Here is a 25,226-nt window from a genome sequence, read left to right as displayed (position 1 = left end):
CCTGTTACAGCTGTTGTTTATGGCGTTTATCGATTAAAATAAACCAGTTGCTGAAAATCTTGCCAAGATGAAGATGTCAGTGAAGATAAATTGCGTGGCTGAGCGAGTAATAGAACATTTTACAAATGCAAAACGCGGAAACGGCCTAACAGATTTACGGCGAGAGAAAATAAACACCTGGGCTGAATCTGTTGTTGATGGTGCATCAATAAGTGACGTAGCTGCGTTATCAGCAAAATTAAAATTTCCTATAACAGTAAAAACGTTATCGGGTGTGGTTTTATACTCATCTGCGTATAAATCGAAAGGTGCACCTATTGAAATAATTGATCATAATTCTCATGCGTGGACCAGTGCGGTCACTATTTTTCCTCGAAATCGTGTTGTTAAATTTTATGACAGATATATATTTGATTTTATTCATAAAATAAGTAAAGCCAATCCAGTGTCTGTGTGGTTGTTTTCTAGTAATGAAAAGTACGATCAGTTTGTAAGACCCAATGGAGATTTATATCGAAGTGAGTCTCTACAAGATTCGATGATAAAAATTGCAGAAAAATACTCGACAAATAAAGACTCATTGGTTAATTGTTTTACCATTCCATCTGTTGTTGCATACGCAGCGAGAGAAAAAAACTCTTGGAAGCCAACTCGACGTGAATTTCTTAAAGATACACAACAGAGCTGTATCGAGTACGGTCACGGTCGATTGTGTTATACCGATTATAATTTTACCACAATGGTGTCATTTGACATGATCGAATCTTTTCAACGGCACGTACATCGCATACTGTATTTTCTTGATGAATCTGTACTCGGACGATAGAGTGTATCGACCCTCTTGTGTGTTCTGCACTAGTGTTTCAAAATCCATAGTGATTTTATCAACATCCAGTTCATCTGATAACAGTATTTATTTGATCTTCAACACCTCAATGGATTTGATTATATCGTTAATATTTTCTTGATTCACTATTTCTAAATAATTTTATGTATCTAATATCAGAGGAAAATAACTGAATTTAATCCAGTTGCCAAATTTATATGAAAAAGTTGATTTATATATTCCCTCTGCAACTCTGCATACTGAAGGTGAACTAATACCAAAATATCTACTAGCGGAGCTCATCGACTGAAAATATATATCCTCTCCTGTTTCTGTGTTAACTGATTTAACAGCTTTAGAAACTTTACATCCATAACCAGTATTTCCTGTTATGTTATTTTCACTAATTGTTACTGCCTGAAGATTATCTATGGAGTTATTAAGTGGATTTCCATCGATGTGATCTATCACAAGACCATTTTTGATTGGTCCGTGGAAACATTCGTATATGAATCTGTGGTTAAGATAATGTTTGTTTCGCCATTGACTCTAAATCTGAGATAACCAACATTATTGATGCTACCAACCGGTTTCTTTGTTCTAACATGTCTGACTGTTCCATCACTCGATGCCTCGTAGTTATCGTATATTGGATGCTTCATGAATATGGAATTCATATATAATATTCCATTTCTCTAAATCAAAGTTTGTCAAAAAACCTATTTAAATAATCCTCTTCGCGCCTAATTGCGATATCACTATCGGAAGATTTCTTATTATAATACCGTTTTAGCTCTCGGTATTTTTTTCCATCGCAGTCTGAACAAATACGTGTTTTCCTCGTATTCCAACGTTGCATCTGATACATCTTGTTGGTCCTGTTCCACCTCGTCGCATGTAAGCTAAATGTATTCCACAGTATTCCCGCCGACATGATATATTACAACAAGTTAACGAGCCAACCATTAACCATTTGCACTTGTTCATTATTTATTTAGATATTTGTCTAAAATATAATAATGAGGTTATATGACCTTGACGATATTGAATATGATATACCTGAAGTAAATCAGGCCAAAAAGGAGTTATACGATGATGGAGCAGCTCATGTATGATAATGCCATGAACGATGCACGAGCTAAAAAAATAATCAGTTCACTTGGCGACGATAAATTCATATTCAGAATCAAATTTATTGTTCACAACGACAACGATGTATGGATCACTCGTGATAAACGTGATCCTGTAATTGGTGGAAAAAATCTGCTGATGTGAGTAGTAGCTCTAAACCCGGACTATTAACAGGTATAGACAAACCATATTATTCACGGTCGTATCCTGTTACAGCTGTTGTTTATGGCGTTTATCGATTAAAATAAACCAGTTGCTGAAAATCTTGCCAAGATGAAGATGTCAGTGAAGATAAATTGCGTGGCTGAGCGAGTAATAGAACATTTTACAAATGCAAAACGCGGAAACGGCCTAACAGATTTACGGCGAGAGAAAATAAACACCTGGGCTGAATCTGTTGTTGATGGTGCATCAATAAGTGACGTAGCTGCGTTATCAGCAAAATTAAAATTTCCTATAACAGTAAAAACGTTATCGGGTGTGGTTTTATACTCATCTGCGTATAAATCGAAAGGTGCACCTATTGAAATAATTGATCATAATTCTCATGCGTGGACCAGTGCGGTCACTATTTTTCCTCGAAATCGTGTTGTTAAATTTTATGACAGATATATATTTGATTTTATTCATAAAATAAGTAAAGCCAATCCAGTGTCTGTGTGGTTGTTTTCTAGTAATGAAAAGTACGATCAGTTTGTAAGACCCAATGGAGATTTATATCGAAGTGAGTCTCTACAAGATTCGATGATAAAAATTGCAGAAAAATACTCGACAAATAAAGACTCATTGGTTAATTGTTTTACCATTCCATCTGTTGTTGCATACGCAGCGAGAGAAAAAAACTCTTGGAAGCCAACTCGACGTGAATTTCTTAAAGATACACAACAGAGCTGTATCGAGTACGGTCACGGTCGATTGTGTTATACCGATTATAATTTTACCACAATGGTGTCATTTGACATGATCGAATCTTTTCAACGGCACGTACATCGCATACTGTATTTTCTTGATGAATCTGTACTCGGACGATAGAGTGTATCGACCCTCTTGTGTGTTCTGCACTAGTGTTTCAAAATCCATAGTGATTTTATCAACATCCAGTTCATCTGATAACAGTATTTATTTGATCTTCAACACCTCAATGGATTTGATTATATCGTTAATATTTTCTTGATTCACTATTTCTAAATAATTTTATGTATCTAATATCAGAGGAAAATAACTGAATTTAATCCAGTTGCCAAATTTATATGAAAAAGTTGATTTATATATTCCCTCTGCAACTCTGCATACTGAAGGTGAACTAATACCAAAATATCTACTAGCGGAGCTCATCGACTGAAAATATATATCCTCTCCTGTTTCTGTGTTAACTGATTTAACAGCTTTAGAAACTTTACATCCATAACCAGTATTTCCTGTTATGTTATTTTCACTAATTGTTACTGCCTGAAGATTATCTATGGAGTTATTAAGTGGATTTCCATCGATGTGATCTATCACAAGACCATTTTTGATTGGTCCGTGGAAACATTCGTATATGAATCTGTGGTTAAGATAATGTTTGTTTCGCCATTGACTCTAAATCTGAGATAACCAACATTATTGATGCTACCAACCGGTTTCTTTGTTCTAACATGTCTGACTGTTCCATCACTCGATGCCTCGTAGTTATCGTATATTGGATGCTTCATGAATATGGAATTCATATATAATATTCCATTTCTCTAAATCAAAGTTTGTCAAAAAACCTATTTAAATAATCCTCTTCGCGCCTAATTGCGATATCACTATCGGAAGATTTCTTATTATAATACCGTTTTAGCTCTCGGTATTTTTTTCCATCGCAGTCTGAACAAAGACGTGTTTTCCTCGTATTCCAACGTTGCATCTGATACATCTTGTTGGTCCTGTTCCACCTCGTCGCATGTAAGCTAAATGTATTCCACAGTATTCCCGCCGACATGATATATTACAACAAGTTAACGAGCCAACCATTAACCATTTGCACTTGTTCATTATTTATTTAGATATTTGTCTAAAATATAATAATGAGGTTATATGACCTTGACGATATTGAATATGATATACCTGAAGTAAATCAGGCCAAAAAGGAGTTATACGATGATGGAGCAGCTCATGTATGATAATGCCATGAACGATGCACGAGCTAAAAAAATAATCAGTTCACTTGGCGACGATAAATTCATATTCAGAATCAAATTTATTGTTCACAACGACAACGATGTATGGATCACTCGTGATAAACGTGATCCTGTAATTGGTGGAAAAAATCTGCTGATGTGAGTAGTAGCTCTAAACCCGGACTATTAACAGGTATAGACAAACCATATTATTCACGGTCGTATCCTGTTACAGCTGTTGTTTATGGCGTTTATCGATTAAAATAAACCAGTTGCTGAAAATCTTGCCAAGATGAAGATGTCAGTGAAGATAAATTGCGTGGCTGAGCGAGTAATAGAACATTTTACAAATGCAAAACGCGGAAACGGCCTAACAGATTTACGGCGAGAGAAAATAAACACCTGGGCTGAATCTGTTGTTGATGGTGCATCAATAAGTGACGTAGCTGCGTTATCAGCAAAATTAAAATTTCCTATAACAGTAAAAACGTTATCGGGTGTGGTTTTATACTCATCTGCGTATAAATCGAAAGGTGCACCTATTGAAATAATTGATCATAATTCTCATGCGTGGACCAGTGCGGTCACTATTTTTCCTCGAAATCGTGTTGTTAAATTTTATGACGGATATATATTTGATTTTATTCATAAAATAAGTAAAGCCGATCCAGTGTCTGTGTGGTTGTTTTCTAGTAATGAAAAGTACGATCAGTTTGTAAGACCCAATGGAGATTTATATCGAAGTGAGTCTCTACAAGATTCGATGATAAAAATTGCAGAAAAATACTCGACAAATAAAGACTCATTGGTTAATTGTTTTACCATTCCATCTGTTGTTGCATACGCAGCGAGAGAAAAAAACTCTTGGAAGCCAACTCGACGTGAATTTCTTAAAGATACACAACAGAGCTGTATCGAGTACGGTCACGGTCGATTGTGTTATACCGATTATAATTTTACCACAATGGTGTCATTTGACATGATCGCATGTTATCCTGGTAGTTTTCTTGGAATGGGTGAATGCGCTAGGTATTTTACTCAATACGGTCATCCCACTGACGAGATGACTCGTGTATCAATTAATGGTCCGCTGCCAGATTTCCCACTGACGGGATTCGCTCGTGTTGTATCGTTTAAGTTTAATAGTGGTTTACATAAAATATGTTATGTTTGGTTTGGTAAACATTTTTCAGAACAACGATGGGTTCCAATGGTGTTATTATGTTACATGCTAGATTCTGCGATGTTAGTGGCGCTGACGGTTAGCGAGGCTATTATTTCGTATAAAAAACAAACCGGGGTTTGGCTACTAACTGAACATGATGATGCAAAAGATTTAGGTAGAAAAAATATTGGTAAGTTTACTCAGGGTTTTTCGTGTGATCATCAGCGACATAATTGTAGATTATTCATGGACGAAGCTGAGTTGGATTTTATAATTGCTGATACCGCTGAGAGGGGTATATTTTGTAACAGAGAGAGTGTTTATTTGTCGGACGGAAAAAAAACTGGGTACCGTGGTTAGTTATCTTGAAGGAGAATCACCACAGTATACTTTTTTAAGATCATCGATGTTGGCGTATGCCAGTATAAATCTGTTGTCAATGATAAATAAGTTTCCCAACGACGCTGTCAGAGTAGCTACTGACTCGTTTTATATTGATAAAAAACACCTACCAGAGTTAGAAAAACTAACCGTTGATGGCTCATGGGGTACATGGCGAGTGAAAGATGAGAGTATATTATGTTATTGTGAAAACGCAGATGTACCTGTTGAAGATAAATACTACTCTGATAGTATTTTAGAAATATCAACCGCACCATCAATGTATGATCCCGTATCGAGATACAAAACAGTTTACGTAAACGGACCAGATAGATCAGGTAAAACAACAAGAATAATAGAATTATTCAAAAACTCCGATGTGATCGTGTTGACGCCAACACATCGATTAGCACGAGAGATGAGGCAACGTGGAGTTAGGTCGTGTACGTATCACAGCTTTTTCAAATACAACGGTGGTACGTGGAATCCATCTCGGATGGGAGAAAAATACGTGAATCAGATTATTATTTGGGACGAAATTTGTACTGTCTTTGTTAAAACGTTAAAAATGTTTTTAGATTATTTATTAACAAAAAACACAGCTGTAATTATGTGTGGCGACCACGGCCAACCAAATCCCATTGATGGGGAATCACCTCATGAGTGGTTGAAAAATTTTGTTGATTATCATGAAGAGGTCAACACCGATTATAGATCTCTTGATGGTCGGTTGAGTAAATTTAAAAGATTAATTCGATTTTAGTCAAATAAAACTCAGTATAGTGTGATGCGCGAAATAATTCCAAAAACGTCAATGGAAGATTTCTTATCAACTTGGACGACAAGTGACCTGATAGTAGCTAGCAGAAAAATAATACGCGACGTGCTTCAGCAAAGATTATTTAAATTACATCAAGAAAAATTTCCATCGATGCCTGTGCCGTTATGTTATAGACCAACTGATACCAGATTACAAAATATTGACGTAGATATACCAGGACAGGGAAAGCAAAATCTTGTGTTAAATGATATTATTACGGTTGATATCAACCTCGCTGACGCATTAAACGCAGCAAAATCTCCGTGGACGCTAGGTTATGCTATGACTATCCACTCTTCGCAGGGACTAACTATAACTGATACTCGAGTTTGGATCGTTGATGACTACATAGAATGGTCTAACTTAGTTTATTTAGCTGTATCTAGAGTCAGAAAAATAACCCAACTCGGGCGTATTGTGTTAGATAAAATATTTATTAACGATGACATTGACGAGTATGTGATTAAAAAGAATTGTTCAGTTATAAGCAGACTGAAAAAAAAAATAACCATAAATTTGATTTAGATGTCGAATTTATTTTATCGCTGAAAAAGAAACAAAATATCACTGTGCCGGCTGTAATTGCATAATGACATGGAATTATCAAAAAAATGATTCCAGACAGTTTACCGTAGACAGAATAAATAATCAGCTCGGTCACAATCACAATAATGTTACTCTGACGTGTTTAGAGTGTAACCGACGTGGAGTTGATTATCTAAGCGACTGAGGAGGTAATTGAGTATCAGCTGAAATTACCTGTAGTTCTTCACGAGTAAAACCTCGCTGAGGAGCTAATGAATCGAGTATATAAATTGCTGGTCTACCTGACGATCTTGTTACAGATATTATTGTATGTGTTGTTGTGCTCCAAATAGGACCCGTTGCTCTTTTTCTTCCACCCTGGTTTGTATAAATATCTAACGATAACATCACCGAGAACTGGTCGAGCTGAGAAATAGCGCCGCTTTATTGGTATAAATTTTTTTGTGATTGCCGTTGATGGTTTCATTGATATTGCTCTTGTTGTTTCAATATTTAGCCCCAATATAACATTTGGTAACCTGGTAACCCAGTCATTAGATCGTTTATCCTGAATAAACTCCATAGCATACTGATAACCAAATAGTCGCTCAGCTAGTGTTCTGTTAAATCTCTCTACAATTGCCTCGTCATTATGAATATTAACTTTGCCTCGTCGTATTTTTGTATTTTTTTGTTTCATTAATAAAGTCACCGCACCGAGAAATTCTCGTCCGGGATCAACCTGAAGTAAACTCGGCCATGTTGATGGTCCTCGCTGATATATTTATTCAAATGCACTAACTACCTCAGTAGCTGTTTTAGCGGCTAGTGGTTCAGCTTCTTTGTATCTGCTTGCAATATCTACTACTGTTAACACGTATTTGTATGTTTTACCGTCAACGGTATCCTGTGGTAAAACATTATATCGGCCTGATGAACCTCATTTGGCACACTGACATCAAAATGTGCATGCTCAATTCGTTTAGGTGGTGGTAGATAAATTTGCCATATAGCCTGTTTAGATAACCACGCAGCAGCCGTTGATGGTTTTACTCGAGCAGCCTTTGCTAGCTTTTTTAATAGCTGGTTTGCCTCGCCAAAATCCAGCAGGAGAATAATAAACTGCTTCCATATTAATTACCAGCACCAAAAACTAATTTGCTTTTCATTGCAGCATTAATTAACCATGTAGCTATTTTTTCCTTAATAGATTTATTTTTTATAGAATTTATTGCATGAATTAATTTCACATCAGCAAGATGTCGCTGTTGAATATCCTTGCTTCGATAAGCGACATCATGAGCCAGACAAGCCCGATCAATTGTATTTATTGGATCCTCACCTGGATTTGGTTGATCTTGATCATTTAATCTGATATCGAGTCTGGTTCCTGGCCCACAGTAATTATATCCCGGTAAATGCTTTTCTCCTGGATATTTAGCCCAAAAGAATCCTGGCAGCGATGTTAACTTTGAGGTGATATCACCTCCGTGGGTTTTCCTTTTTTTTTTAATTGTTTTTGATTTTATTGGTTTTTGGCCTAATGAAATAAATCTAAACTTTTTTGTACCGCAGTTTGCACATTTACCAGTAATGGCCGATCTGTTATTGCGAGTGACAATCGTAGTTGAATCTATCGTTGGTGTTTGTGATTTACACTTAACACAATATAAATCCATATTATTAATTATATTATGAATGTAATTGATTTTTCAGCTACAAAAAAATCGACCCCGGTTAAACACCACGCAGCGTTACCTAATTCAATTAGAATGATTATAATTGGTCCATCTGTTAGTGGTAAAACTCAGTTGTTGTTGAATTTGATAATGAGGTGGTTAAAATGGGATAAATTATATCTGGTTGCACCGTCTGTTGATGATCAATGTTGTTACCAAGTACTAAGGGAGTTTAATGAGAATGCAGCTTTACTAAACGATGGTAATAATATTATTGATTTTATTACCGATATCGAAGAGGTTCCTTCAGTTGATTCTCTTGATGGGTCAATTAATAATTTAGTAGTCTACGATGATATAATGTTAGATAAACAAGCAAATCGAGCTAGAATATTTTCACGGGGAGCGTCATAAAAATACTGACGTTATTTATGTAACTCAGAGGTATACTCATATACCTAAAGTGATAAGAGACAACTGTAATGTTTTAGTCGTTTTTAACGGCGTTGATGCTCATACTTTAAGAAATATTCATCAAACTTGGTGCAGCGGCGATATGGATATAAATAAATTCAAGAATTTATCTCACGAGCTCAATCTACTCCTTATGGATTTGTGACGGTAAATTTATGTGATCCCAGGTCACGATATCGAATAGGTTTAGATAAAATCTTTTAACGCTGACTGGTGTAATTTTCTCTCTTTTTATTATAGCAGCAGGAGGGCATCTACCTAACAGTTGGTCGTACATATAGAAATAAAAAAAAAATTAAAATTCACGTAGGGTATTTTTTTTTCAGCTATCACTTCGAACTAAGGTTTCGTTGGTAGAACGGAGTTCAATAAAGAATAAAACTCTTCAGGAAGCTTTTATTTGGCAAATGGAACCTTTCTACGGGAAAGTTTTCTGTGGAGGTTTTATTTTTTGTCGGCACCCCTAGGTCTGTTCGCCCTCCCTGCTGCTGGTTAGGTATTAACTGGGTAGAGTTATTCACTTCTGTGTCTGATGTGTCATTAAAAGGTCTGATATTAACTGGGTAGAGTTATTCACTTCTGTGTCTGACGTTTCACATAAAAGGTTTGGAATTAATTGGGTAGAGTTATTCACTTCTGTGTCTGACGTGTCATTGAAAGGTATTGTATTAATTGGGTAGAGTTATTCACTTCTGTGTCTGATGTTTCACCTAAAAGGTTTGTTATTAATTGGGCAGATTTATTAATTTATGTGTCTGACGTTTCACTTAAAAGGTCTGGTATTAATTGGTTAGAGTTACTCAGTTCTCTTTCTGACGTGTCACTTAAAACGTCTTCTATCAAATGGTTAAAATTACGGAATGGTTCCGATATGTGTTTAAGAGTATGCAATATTTTGTGACATACACGTCCATTAAAAGCTTGGTAAACACGAGTGCTTAAGATCAATGTTTTGTATCTGACGTGTCGTTTTAAACCTGTGTTATCAAGTCATTACGGCTAAAATACACTGCTTCCATAATTGTAAAACGTTTATATAACTGCGTTTAATCTCTAACCTTTATTTTCCCTCCTAGTCGTAAAAATCTGTCTTAGTGCAACTTAGAAATATTAAGGTCCACCCATTAAATATCTTACTTTCTAACTGTCCACCCATTCAAGTCTTAAGCGAGGACAAACTGCAATACATTGTAATGGACTAATGAATCTTCGACCATCTTCTAACATACAAGTTTACAGATTGCGTGGGATTTTAATGTAACATTTGTTGTCTGATTATCTGAAATTTTGATAAACTGAACAAGAGATTCAATTTTTTATGAGACGCTATGTAATACAGACAAGGTAATATGCCAAAATCTATCTGCTTCTCTCCTGTAAACTGTTATAAATCGACATCTGTAATTTCCCAAATGTTCTGTGCTGGCGCCAGTCCAAACTGAATATTCCACAAAAATCCAGTATTTCCGCTAAGAGATATGTCAAGATGATCCGTCAGAAAAACTTTGACGCAAAGCGTTGAAACTGAATTCGCAGCACTGCAAGACGCAAAGCTAACATTTGTATCTCGTGCAGAAAATCACGTTTGTTTCACTCAGATGATTTTGTAAAGCTTTGCCTCAATATAAAGTATAACAACATGTCTGTACCGATGAAAATGTTCTCAACATTGGGTCCGATCATGCACCCTCTCCCTACCTGTTAATTTATTTGGCTCACGAATATGTGGGATGATTGATTCCATATATCTTGCCGTACATTGAGATTGAAGCTAAGCACAGAATAATTAGAGCATTAATAAAGAGACAGTTTATATCATTACTATATTTCCTAATATTTAAATATATATTTACACCAGAAATCATACAATCCGTTACACTCCGTATATGTTTACATTGTTTCACCAATAGAGGAAGAGAAGTGAATTTTATTAAGTGGTGGACGATTTTTAAATGCATAACATCAAAAAGAGACTGCAATGCGTCCACACACTTGTACAATTATGTCGTAAAGAAGATGAAAAATATAATTCAAAATGTCAAAATAAATGGGTTCAATTTAAATTGCAAATAGTGTGATCAATGTACGAGTAATTACAATATCCCTGTAATTATATGATACATGTAATTGAAGACGATAACTCAGAAAGAGAATGCCATTTAGCTTCACCATCGCAAAGTCGTGTATGTGACCTTGGATTTCCAGAATCCTTTTACCCTCACCAAAAAGTGAACATATATAATGGTTAATAACGCAGTACTTCGCAACAGAAATATCACCCATTATTCAACATACATCTTTGCCAAAACATTCACACTATAGGGGAAAAGTGCATAATTTGACCCATGGTTAAGTATCACCCTATGCACTACATGACCTTCTATTATATTGCCTTAATACTGCGGAGAGTAGCTCACGTGTTACAATTGTGCATGGAATGCAAATTAGATTTTACCGTAGCATTCAGCTAATATGTCAATTTTAATTAATAAAGTAATTGAAACAAAGTTCTGTCTTAGCACTTCGACCAGACATTCAAAGATTGGAAATATTAATGTGGCTTCGCAGATATGTACACGTAAAGCTATCATCTTAGAGTTAAAGATATAGGCCAAGACTGAATAAACATGGATGAAAGAAATTCATATTTTAACACATGTCAGGCTGTATACTTACTTCACATGGATTGTTCGAGAGTATGTAATACGTGTTCTGTAAACTTCATAAGGATTAACATAATATATTTTGTTATAGCAGTCATCATTATTTCGCTTAAAGTATCCTTGTTTAAAATCTGTTCTTTCTGGTTTGAATGTTTGCGTAAACCCCAACAAAAAGCCGTTAAAGTCTATATATGTATATGGTTTACTGATTTACTGCATCGCACGTATAGAAAATGTTTTCTTCCTGGAACTACCGCTCCTGTGGCCTAGTGGTTAGAGCGTCCGTCTAGGATGGGGGAGGTCGTGGGATCGATCCCTGACAGAGTCATACCAAAGACTTACAGAAATATCGTAACGGATCTGATCGATGTTTTAGTCTCACAAGCTTAGCATATCATGTATTGTGTTTGCACTTGTAATGAATTATACCCGTGTCTTTTGTAATAGCTTGCTTCTATCTCCTCAAAATTAGGTATAAAAGCCAATAGTTGATATTTACTTTGCTTGAAAGCAATATCGTCATTGTTGTAAAGGCGTGCCTTTGATTAATGATGCAAATTTTAAATCTGGTTATATATGATCATGTTGTGAACACAAAGTGTATAATTCTAAAACTCCTATGATCTTGTTCTCTAGACGTATAAGCAATGTTGCAGAAATAAGCCTGCGGCAGTTTTCGCTTTCTTCATATAAAACACAAATGTATCCAACACATATTCTCACTTATCTCAACTGTTCCTTCTTTTGCAAGTCATTAACGTTATCTGATTAGCATACGAGAACAAATCATCCAGTTGTGTATATTTGTGACCACATTTTGATTAAAGAAAATGAATGGGCTGCTATCTATATTGGCATAAAAGAAATTGATTAAATTGTTTAGTACATGGAAATATTCCTACGGATCTAGTATCATTTTACTCAGTAAGTTGTCGTAGGCAAGCTAAACATATGTCTGTTTAATATATAATTCCAGTTTGAAAGGCTATCTATGGATAAAGTTGTTCAATGTATGTACCCTTTGTTTGAACCATGTCTTAAAACAAAATTTCAGTAGTAATCAGGCTACATCTTTGCCACTCTTGGAGTATTTAATTTTCAATATCTACTAATCACATTTAAATAGTCTTTTGTCTCCAGAAATGACAAAACCATTATTCAGTTCTATAAATGTTCTGGCTAAAATCTCTTTGGCATATTCTCTGACGCCAATTCCTTAGAGAAAGTTTGTATAATACTGTTATTCTCGTGTGAATTGTTATTCGGTATTTCAAACTGAAGCCCGCCATGATTACTTCCAGTCATTAGTTGTGGAAGTTAATTCGCTGTAGGACCGTACATCTCATAACGCCATACATCCTTTCAGTTCAAAATAGCTTCAATGAGTCCACATTGATCAGGATTAAAGCTTTCTGAGTAGATAATCAAACCACTAGCTTTTAAGATAAACGTTGGAGAAACTGCATTAGGTTACAGCCTTTTTGAGCCTTTTATCTTCTGTGATCTAGAATTAGTCTGTTCTACTTTCATACGATGTAATAAAGGCACGATGCATATCTTCTGTGATCTAGAATTAGTCTGTTCTACTTTCATACGATGTAATAAAGGCACGATGCATATCTTAAGTGCATCGATTGTGTTTGCATAAAGTCATGGAAGATGTCTATCAAACCATCTTAATATGGCTCACGTCAGACATGACATATCTGCTAATCTCTTGATTACAGTCGCTCTTGTGCAATGATTACCATATATTTAATTAAGCTATGAGATTGTGCACATCAAGCAGAAAAAATGATTTAGTTTATGCTCTATACAGAAAAGGCATGCATACTAAGATATTAGTTGCCGTGAGCCAGAATAAAAGCACTCAACACATGGAATGGTGAACCTCCATACATACTTAAGGGTCTTGGTCTCAAATATCACAAATGTGTTGAAAGATGGATCGCTCATCTAAATTCTTATTTAAAGAAAAGACGTATACATTTTGTTTAAAATAAACTTGTTAGCTACGTCGAACAATGATATCCACCGTATGATTCACTCTACTGGCTTAGACCATAACTGAGCTAAATTAAACTGACACTCTTGTTTCCAATAATTCATATGACACACTGTAAATATCAATATTACACTGTCACAAAGATTTGCTTTTTCTCATTTCAGGACGTTTTCTTTGCTTTACAGTATATCCCCACCGCTAACATGTGTTCTTACTGAATACAGTCATCCTAATTAGAAAGTAAACATATGCAGACAAACACGTTATTTTGAAATTCACATCGCGTAGATCTTCGCCTGAATTATCTTTAGTGCATATGCATCGACATCCATTCATTAGGAATAGTCAATGTTAATATTTGTATAGTCAGTATACAAGAAATGTGAACAGGGACAACATCCATGTTTTTCAAGTTTTATATTTCTAGTAACAATTTGCATAAAAATATTGCGTTTGCAGATAATGCATATATGTCCCAAAGGATTTTGTAAAGAACCCAACTATCGTCCTAACTTAATACTTCACCTATATTAAATCATTCATCTATCGTCTGAACTTAGCGACACTTGTGATGTGATATGTTTTAATAGCAATGCCTTGAAAAGGCAAATAAATCTGTTTTCAATCACCATTACATTTAGCAACGATCATGTAGTTGTTCGTTATAATAAAAGAGGGCTAAAGGAGTTATCTCCTCTTGATTGTAGTCTGTCATACGCACTGATAGGGCGGAATTTAAACAGAGAAGTAGTAGTCATTAAATAGAAGAGGGAACACCTATATAATCATCACACAAAAAATGGATATGAGGTGTTTCGAAATGCACAAGCGTATGATATGAGATGTTGGGAAATGCACAAGCATATGATCTGAGATGTTGGGAAATGCACAAGCATATGATATGAGATGTTTCGAAACGCACAAGCATATGATATGAGGTGTTGCGAAATGCACAAGCATATGATATGAGATGTTGGGAAATGCACAAGCGTATGATATGATATGTTAGGAAATGCACACGCATATGATATGAGATGTTGGGAAACGCACAAGCATATGATATGAGATGTTGCGAAATGCACAAACATAAAACATGAGATGTTAGGTAATGCATAAGCTTATGATCAGAGATGTTGCGAAATGCAGAAACGTATGAGATGAGATGTTGGGAAATGCACAAGCGTATGACATGAGATTTTGCGACATGCACAAGCATATGATGAGATGTTGGGAAATACACAATCACATGATATGAGATGTTGCGAAATGCACAAGAATATGTTATGAGATATTGGGAAATTGACAAGCATAAGATATGAAATGTTTGGAAATGCACATGCATATGATATGAAATTTTGGGAAATGCATAAGCATATGATATAAGATGTTGTGAAATGCATAAGCATAGTCATAAAACTACTTTTCTTATTTAGCCAAAATATGGTACCATTGGCATGATATTATTGACGTGTAACCAATAAATATTTAATTTCATGTCTTACATATTAATTAAAAAGAAATTCAAAACTTAAACATCAAACGTTTTATATTTTACCAGAAAGATCATATATTATCGATCCTATGATATGATCTGTTGCAGAACAAATTGAAATTAGTTTAGACGCTTAATATTGTGCCTACCCAATCATACCCAAGGAATGGAATCAATGTGCAAATCAAACCAACTCTTACTTGAAAATCCGGATTAATTATATTCCTCACGTTGAATCCCAGACACAAATATTTCAGATTATTGCAGGCGCCCTTTGTGTCACTCGTATATTGTCTGGCTCTCGCTATGCAGAATAACCGTTCTAATAACGCAAGATAGACGATAATAGAGTTGCCGAAAGCTTTAAAAAGAAGCAATTCAATTAGTCTTAGACCACATTTGGAGTAGACAGGTCTGACAAGGCTCGATCAAACTGTGTTGATCGAATGAATAAATCTTAAGCAGATCATTACTTGCTATAAAATAAAATAAGTAACCATCCATACTCTGGACTAATAAGCCCGGTGTAAGGGGGAAGCTATACAAGTACCAACTGATAATTTATTAAAAAAATAAGTAACCATCCATATTCTGGACTGATAAGCCCGGTGTAAGGGGGTGGCTATACAAGTACCAACTGATATTTTCAGTTTTATTGCTCATGTTGATAAGACGTATTTATATCTAACCACCCCAACATTTTAATGCATTTTTAAGAAGGGCAGGGTATTAAATCAGTATATTATAAAAAATGTAATTGTGTTCCTTCGAAAATCTAATGACACCATATGCACACATCATGTATATATATATATATATATATATATATATATATATATATATATATATATATATATATATATATATATATATATATATATATATTCACCAGACAGAACGGATAGTACGAATTAAAAATTATCTAACCTGTATGATAGTATTATTTGATTTAATATACATATATATATATATATATATATATATATATATATATATATATATATATATATATATATATATATATACAAACACACACACACACACACACACACAAAGATATTGTGACTGCGGGCTTTAAAAATCGAGATCAAATAACTATGTAAAATGCGAACAGCTAGAAAAAGACAGCTTGTACACTGTTGCGTCAGAAGCGAAGTAGAAAAAGTCCACAAAGTTTGGAGATAGTTAAATAGTATATCAGTTTCTTTGAATGATTTGCATCTATATGTATAAACCTAACCTAATTTTAGATTTTGGAATAATGCTATATATGTATAGTAATATCAAATGGTTCACCCTTTAAACTTCTATTTTAAGATAGTAGATTGTGTACGATTTATAAATTGTTGGTGACGTAGGTGTCTACGGCCTTTAATAATAAAGCCTGTTTACAAGTTTGGGGTTATATTCCTTTGTGCAGGTCAGGCGGGTGTTTTCTTAAAAGTTATTTCCTATTGGATGGGTTAAGGCATGTGGATTTTTCGACGGTGCCATAGATTTTAAATATCTCACGTAACAGTAGATACAAAATGCATTTGTTTTACTCTTCTGTCTGTATATATGTTCCTAAGTCTGGACAATTTTCCTGCTTCTAGTATCTTTGTTGTAATTTCAAGTCTGGAGGCGTATTTTATTTTGTGGTTATATATTATTAGATATTACTTGATAAGAAAAGCTTCTTTGGATCATTCATTCGAACTACAAAGTGCTCAGTGGACTAAAATAATATTCTAGAACTATTGTGAATTATTCAAAGGAGTTCCGGACAATGTCATTTTGATACATCAGGAATGTTGGTAGACCAGTATATTCGAGGATCTGAAATTTGTTTGGAGCATTTGATTCTTTTGGGACTTGAATATGAAATATTGTGACTATTTTGGATTCATTTCATGTTATTGTAAGTTCCTCTTACATTGTCATTTAATAACGTTGATGAATAAATTATTTGTTACGTAATTTGCGGCCATATAGTCGAAACAATATTTCAGGTTTCATGGAACTGACAGAAACAAGACGCATTTGAATCAAAACAAAACTATACAATATGCATGTGTAATGCCTAACTTCATCGTTAATAATAACTATAACAGGTCTATTGATCGAACGAAAATATAGCAAACGAGGAAGTGCAAACATCTCATGCTTGGATACACTTATTTGGTTATCTAGCAATTTCATATACGAAACGCCTAAATAGAAGACAGATAATAAGGTTAGGATTTCAAAATATAACTATATCTAATAACAAACATATTTTGAAAAGTTTAAGAGGGGATTTTAAATCTCAAGAAAGGTTAGGATTTCAAAATATAACTATATCTAATAACAAACATATTTTGAAAAGTTTAAGAGGGGATTTTAAATCTCAAGAATGGTTAGGTGAGAAAATATTTCAAGAATATGTTGCAAGCATATATTCTTTTGGATTCATAAAGCATGTTGAACGCAAATAAAATACTTAAAACGAAGATAAAATGAAGCGTAAGAAGTGTATTTTAGTAAAATGGAAGTAAGTATACATTTTTACTAGATAAAAAGCCGATTAAAATATTGCTTTGCTTAAATAAATGCTAAATATAGAATTGGTTATTAACAGACTCGTCTAACCATCTAGGGATAAAATCAAACAAATTATACCAAAGAAATGACATGATGACATAATGTGTGACGTAGTGACATAGTGTCTGACGTAGTGACGCAGTATTTGACGTAGTGACGAAGTGTTTGACATAGTGACATAGTGTATTACATAGTGACGTAATGCATGACGTAATGACGTAGCGTATGACGTATTGACATTTGTGTATGACGCAAATATTAGATATTCAAATGTTGATATCAGCAATACGGCGAGATTTTCCAGGTCAAAAATGTGCATGCGAACAATGCCAAGTTAATGAAACAACCTTACAACTATTAAAAAAGATAGAGATTAGGTATTATACCAGATAAGTTTCGTAATGGGCCTAAACATACTTTAATAACCATAAAACACTGCGACATGATGAATTTAATAATTTATATCTGACTATAACTTTAGAGAGCAACAACGCTTTCAACGTCTGATTCATATTTAACATTTTCAGATGGAATACATCTTTGAAAATGTCACATGTTCTCGATATGGTAAATAATCCTGTTGTGCCCACGAAAAGTCGAAATGTACAAAACATGTTGTGCAAGCAATGCGTTAATGTGATGACATTAGACAAGTATCGTATATAAAGGACATTAGAGAGAACAATTAGTAAAGAGTAAATAATATGACAAAAAGGATTGATTGACAATGAGCTAGAAAATTGATTTCATGTTACTTTTAACAGAAAAAAGCACTGTATAATAAATGGCTGCATTACTTGATTAAAAATACCAAAAACAGAGAAAGGTGGTATCTGCAACACATTTAATTCGTCCTCAAACAAGAAGGGGCATAAAAACACACACCGAAATATTTGCAAAAATACATTAAGAGTAATCATTGTTTAAGTACAATTTTTGATTAAGAGTTTTCTCAGTTACAACGTTTTAGTTTCATTTCCCCTGCCCACTTCATTTATTTAATTTGTCTTGGTGCTTGATTTGTCGGTTCCACTCGAGACATGTAGCTCACATGTTATCGCCGACTCGCCAAAGCCATCTAAGCAACGGTGGTCGTTTAAATAAGAAAGGCTTAACAACAAATGCGTAACAACAAAGGCGTCAGGTAAGAAATACGTGTCAATTAGACGTCTTTCATAATAAAAAAGGTAACAAAGACCTAATAGAGAAACTATAAAACAAGGACATGAAACTCATTCCTCATTCAGAGTTGATACTTTGCAATGGCATGTGGTTGGTTGAATGCAATTAAAGAATGCAAACATATTTTTATTTTGTAAATTTGTAAAAACATAATTTAGAAATATTCCTTTGCTATCATTCTGTACCTGTTTGCTGACCGATACTGTGGGATATGATGAATAAAAGCACTACGTTCACGAAACTGAATTGTGAAATAAACATATTATCCGCAAAAAAAATACAATTTATCACAGACTGTAATACAAATTGTGTTGCTAAGACAGGGTTTAATGAGGAAACATGACAGTGACAGCGACAGTGCTGCAACTGATGTTTCACTTGTTAAGGTACGTGACACCTTAAGTCTTTTTCGGTCTGGTAACGAGGGTGCTGATTTCGTGGAGTTATATTAATCCTAATAGTCACACTATTAAATGATAAATGGAGGATATTAACTGAGAAATTAGTGATTGCCAGGAAGCAATCGATTGTTCTTCTATAGAAAGTGATGCCACTGACAATGATTCAGTGTCAGGAATTGTGCCCAAAAGACCTTTTACTCTTTGTGATAATTTGCATGTCATTGGAGAATATATAGAAAAAATATCTCATATCAATAAAGCCAAATGTATGTTGAATATGTATTTTCAACAAAGTAAACAAACATGAAATAAGTATTTTTAATTTACTGAGGAAAGAAAGTTTATACAAAGATGATTGTTATTGTGCGGCCGGTACATGGAACCTTTCATCTGATGTTAATCTTGCTATTTTATCAGTTTCATTTACAAGGATATGCATTTACACAAATGAATGTTTCTTGAAAAGTTATTTCCATTGCATATGAGTTGGGACTGTAATCATGCGTACACATATTTTCAGCGTCATCGACATGGGCAAGTATATACACATTTTGATAAAGAAAGAAAAGCAAAAGAAACAGCATGAATTTTGATATAACTTTTATTGGTTATATTATTCTTAAATCCTAGTCCATGTGAAACGTTATAGACAATCTTTACTGTACATGTAGGAGTATATGGATTAGCTTAATAAGCTTAAATTCTTGCAACATCAAACTCCACCTCTACAATCTCTGATTTTGTTTTTCATTTTATTGATGAAAGTAAGGGGTAGGGTTATGATACAGTAGCGAAAAAGAGGATCACGTAACCTCTGTATGTCCTTGATAAGAACCAGTCATTTTACTCCGAGAATAAAAGTTGTTTACTTGACCCTCAGTCTAGGACAGGAACTAAGTCAAAAACAGAAACATTGATTCTATTATTAGGTTTTTATAGAAAAATTTAGGTCAAACTGAATGTTATGGAAAATATCAATTCTTAGGAAATAAAATTAAATTACATTGACATGTAAAGACAATTTTAAAAATTTTTAAAACCCACAAACAATTAAATCAAATCAAACACAAATTATATCAAAGATAAATTAAACCAAATATTCGTAACAGTCCCATAGCATGTTCCGTAGTATGTCCCGTAGTATATCCCGTAGTATGTCACATAGTATGTCCCATAGCATGTTCCGTAGTATGTCCCATAATATGTCCCAATAGTATGTCCCGTAGTATGTCTCATATTATATCCCACAGCATGTCCCGTAATATGTCCCATATCATATCCCGTAGTATGTCCCATAGTATGTACCGGAACATGTTCTATAGTATGTCCCGTAGCATGTCCCGTAGTATATCCCGTTTTTTTTGTCCCACAATATGCCCTATAGTATGTCCCATAGCATATTTCGTAGCATGTTCCATAATATGTCCCAAAGCATATCCCATATTATGTCCTAAAAATGTAACATCTTCAAAATTCACTTTTATATCGGCTTATTGTCATGATTTCCTCACTCAGCCGAAGGAAGAATTTCCGGATAGTTTCTAGGTGGCTTTTCCGGGTATCACTGTTTATAATAGGGCTATCTAAACCAGACGTTAATGTGTTTAATAAATACTGAAACGTTGAGGCAGAATTTTTTTTATAACAAATAACACTAATATATATACTGATAGAGCTCATATGCGGTTCAAAAGGCCGAATTTGTTTTGCTCTATCCGTACCTGAAATGGGACAGAATCATTTCAACAGGCCGACATATTTCGCGATTCCAATTTGTTCAATGTTTGACATTCAAATAACTCTGCTTTGTTGAAACTAATTACTTTTCTGTTGCCAAGGCACATACGAAACGTATTATCTGGTTTTGAAACTAGAATTCAAACATTACATTTGGTTTGGTTCAATATATCACCACCAACAAATATTTCATTTTCGGCTTTGAAGCGTTGCTGATGGTGAGGCTTCATCATATAAGGTTCCTTTTAAACATTCTTTGAATCTAGTTTCAATGGAATGGTATATTTGGTTTGTTCGGGTTGGAACATTTGTAAACAAGTCTTCATATTCACAAATTGGCTACTTAATTCATTATATTCCTTTTGCTGCTAATGTGAAAGTTTATGGTCCAGATTGTTTAATATTTGCGAGTTTCGAAGACTATTTGAACAAAAGTCAATAAAAGATGTTTTGCACGCCATTAAAATCTTCGCTATGTGCGATAGATAAAATCAAACTGGCTGAATGGTTAATACGGTTATCTCCATTAATATCCACGTAAACATATGTTATGACAGAGCTGCTTCTGTTCCTTTCTACCAAGAGAGTTCATGACGTAATTTAAGTCATTAGTTTCTTTTAACTCTGTAAAGACCATAATACTTAGCAAGAAGAGGACCTTGAGAAATAAATAAAAGAGACAGGACATTATACCCAGACTGAAAAAAACATTCTTTTGTGTGATATTCCTGCCTTTAACTTCGTTTTGGATTGAGTTGAGTGATACTAGTGAAGGGGGATACCCTACGGAGAATCGGTAAAAACCCTCCTGAGACACTTTACGGACAAGATGTATACGGACAATGGAAATCTTGAGTCAAAAACACCTCGAGACTATATACGGACAAAAGGTGTGGGGTTATATAAGGGAATATGAATGGAACAGTTAAGGTGACGTGACGGTACTGAAGATTGGTAACAATGTTCCAAGAGGCTCACCTCAATCGGGACAAAAGAGCGGGGAAAGTTCAGTGGGCAATTCATTTCACGTTGCTGGGCCCTAGTATGCAAAAGTACGCTTTGTTTTCATAGTGGGAATAATGAGTATACAATTGTCAGAAGAGGAGCGTAAGTATCTTGCTGGTATGAACACATGGGTGAGATCGGATAGGTATGTTGGACCAGAGTCCGACAGTGAAACTTAGCACAGAGAACAAATTTTGTGTTTGATTCTGGATCGAATGGATAGCCAGTGTAGGGTACAGAGCAGCAGGGAGGTGTGCACTGATCGTGGTACTCTAAGTATGATCCGAGCAGCTATGTTTTGAACTTTGTGAAGTTTCTGGAGTAGATATTGATATGAACCAGACAGAATTGAGTTACAATAGTCCAGTCTTGAAAGTACTAATGAACACACATTTATAAATAGATGATTCTACGTATGTCCACATCTTGTGAATAAAACATGTGAAGGGAATGCACTGAACTGCGGTTATTTATAGAGAAAGAGCGGATCGAAACGGATTGAGTTTATTCACCAATCCTAACACGCGTTACAAAATTCAGTAACAGTGTGGAGTCTGTTTTCCAATCGAAGAGTTGACTGTGACGTCACATTCCCTGTATAGGTACGTTGGCGTCAGCGCGCTTTGAATCCATGCGACAGAGTTTTCAAACATGACGGAAACTAAGAAGACGATGAATTGGGGTGCACCAGAAGTGAGATAGCAGTGGCTACCAAAATTAACACACTCCTACTTCCAGAAGAGACCGATTTTAATTGGGATTTAGTGGATTTTCTCTCTTCTTCGCAAGAATATGTTCCCATACCAGCAGCTTTGCCACTTCTGCCTCTTTACTACACGTTGAGGATTTTAAATAGAAACAGAAAAAAGGATTGGAGAAATGTTTACAACAGCAGAAAGATGGAGAACAAGCTTTCTTCCTTCAACATCAACAGCAAGAAGAAGAAGAAGCTTGAAGGAAAGACATGAAGAAGAATCAGCAGCAGAGAATAAACAAGGTCTAGGAGACAAGGAGGAAAGTTAAAGTCAAACGATGCAGTACTATTAGACAGTTTGGTACAGTTAAGGTGTCTGAAACAAATGTTTCAAGCCTCTTTAAAAGACCCAAGAGAAAAAGACCTTCACGAGCCAAACAACCCAACCCTGTTACTATATATGCGATACCACCCCATGTGATTTCTACCAAATCATCATCGACAGGAGCCAGACCAACAAATAACCAACGGTCCTTTTCAGGGCCACCCACAACTCTTAAATTTTGATATCATTCTTATTACCAAAATCAAGAAAAACTCAAAATCCCTTTCGTGCCGATGATGTACGTGTGTGAATGAGTGCTTAAGTGTAGATCCATATTCTAAAACAAAAATCAAAACCAAGATCCACTTACGTCTTCTCTTCGGTCTGTTCGGTTAAGAATGTTTACAATTGAATTCACAACACAACACTTTAAAATGTTCATGGACTTCTTCCGATGTCTTTTCACTCTCTTTTTTGAATTTCTTTACTTTCCCAGGTTTTTCCTCCTCTTCGTCCTCGCTTTCTCTTGGTCTTCTTTTCTGCTCTTTTTTCTCTTCCTGGACGTGTATGTTTTCTTCCTTTGGGGAGGGTACCTCTTCTTCCTGTTCTGAACCCTTGTCTTCCTCTTGCTCCTGTTGTTTCTTAGGGTATTATGAAGACCAATGACCTTTCTTTTTACAGTGATAACATGTATCTTGACTTGAGGCTCTTCCGACATCTGTTTTGCTTTTTTGACGGTCTTGACACTCTGAAGACCAATGTCTTTTCTTCTTACAGATATGCAAGAATCTTGACTTTTATATCGAAAGGAGGGTGAGTAGTCCGTCGGCTTGTCTGACGGAAACGTTTGTATGAAACCTCGCAATGCTCTGATCACAAGTTTGGTCAGTGTTGGCTTTTCCATCGTTCTGGCCAGCTTGAGAGTGAAATGAATACTGGAAGGGAGGACACTAAAGTTTTATATATACACTGGTCTGACATGAATATATAGGAGACCATGGCGTTTAATATATAGTCATTTGACCTTATGCAGTCAAGATGAAACGACCGCATCATGTCGTGGATAATGACGAAGAAAATAAGAGGCAGAAACGTGACTTATCGCCTCGCACAGTAGCTGAAGTCTAAGCCCAAATTCAAGCCAGTGATTTTGAAGATGACATGAGTGAGCCAGAATCCAGACCCAGCGATTCTACACTTAACCAAAGTTCACCACTATTAGTAAACCCTGACAAGTACCACGGCATTCGAGAGACGTAAACGAGCTCCTCTAGACAATTTACAACCATGCGTACACGGTGAAGTTTAAAGATTTCATGTCCAACGTATGATTAGAGAAAACAGAGAGATTAATCACTGAGGTGTGGGATTGTTTGTTAACCACACTGAAACGACAATGTGAAGCCAAAGGAGACGATCGCTTGAGCCTTTCCATTTATCACGACAGGTTGATGTCCTCCGTTAGGATCGAGTTTAGCAGCCTGTCAGTACTGTCACCTTCCAAAGTCATCGACGAGATTCAACATGTGCAAGAATCAAAATACAAGTTTCACATCACCAGTGGAAGAATCACACTGTTCATGACCCACGTTTCTTTTCTCCAAGGGACTGGACGCAAAAAGGGTTATTGGTGGACTACCTTGGTAGCACCAAAACGTGCCTTGTCAGAATGAACAATTCTGAAGAACAGATGTGTTTACCCTGTGCCATAGTCGTGGAAAGAACGTATGCCCACAAGAACGGTACGTTAGAATGGAAAAGAGCTTGGCCAACAAGTCAAACATCGAACCGTGCAAAACAACGAAAAGAAATAAAACTCCTGTTATAGCAAGCAGGGCTATCCAAAGACACACCCTGCGGCATTCCTGAAATGCAAAAATTGCAATACGTCCTGGCTCCACGCTACACTTTGAAAGTACACCCTCAGGAAGTGCGCGGACTTCTGTTGTTTCAAGGCAAATATCTCAAAGACGGAAAATATATTCACGTCTATCATCACGATGAACGTTTCGATG

This window comes from Sinohyriopsis cumingii, chromosome 6 (assembly GCF_028554795.1).
Source record: "Sinohyriopsis cumingii isolate HCF-2022 chromosome 6, ASM2855479v2, whole genome shotgun sequence".
Classification (NCBI taxonomy): Eukaryota; Metazoa; Mollusca; class Bivalvia; order Unionida; family Unionidae; genus Sinohyriopsis; species Sinohyriopsis cumingii.
Note: the sequence above shows the minus strand (reverse complement) of the source record.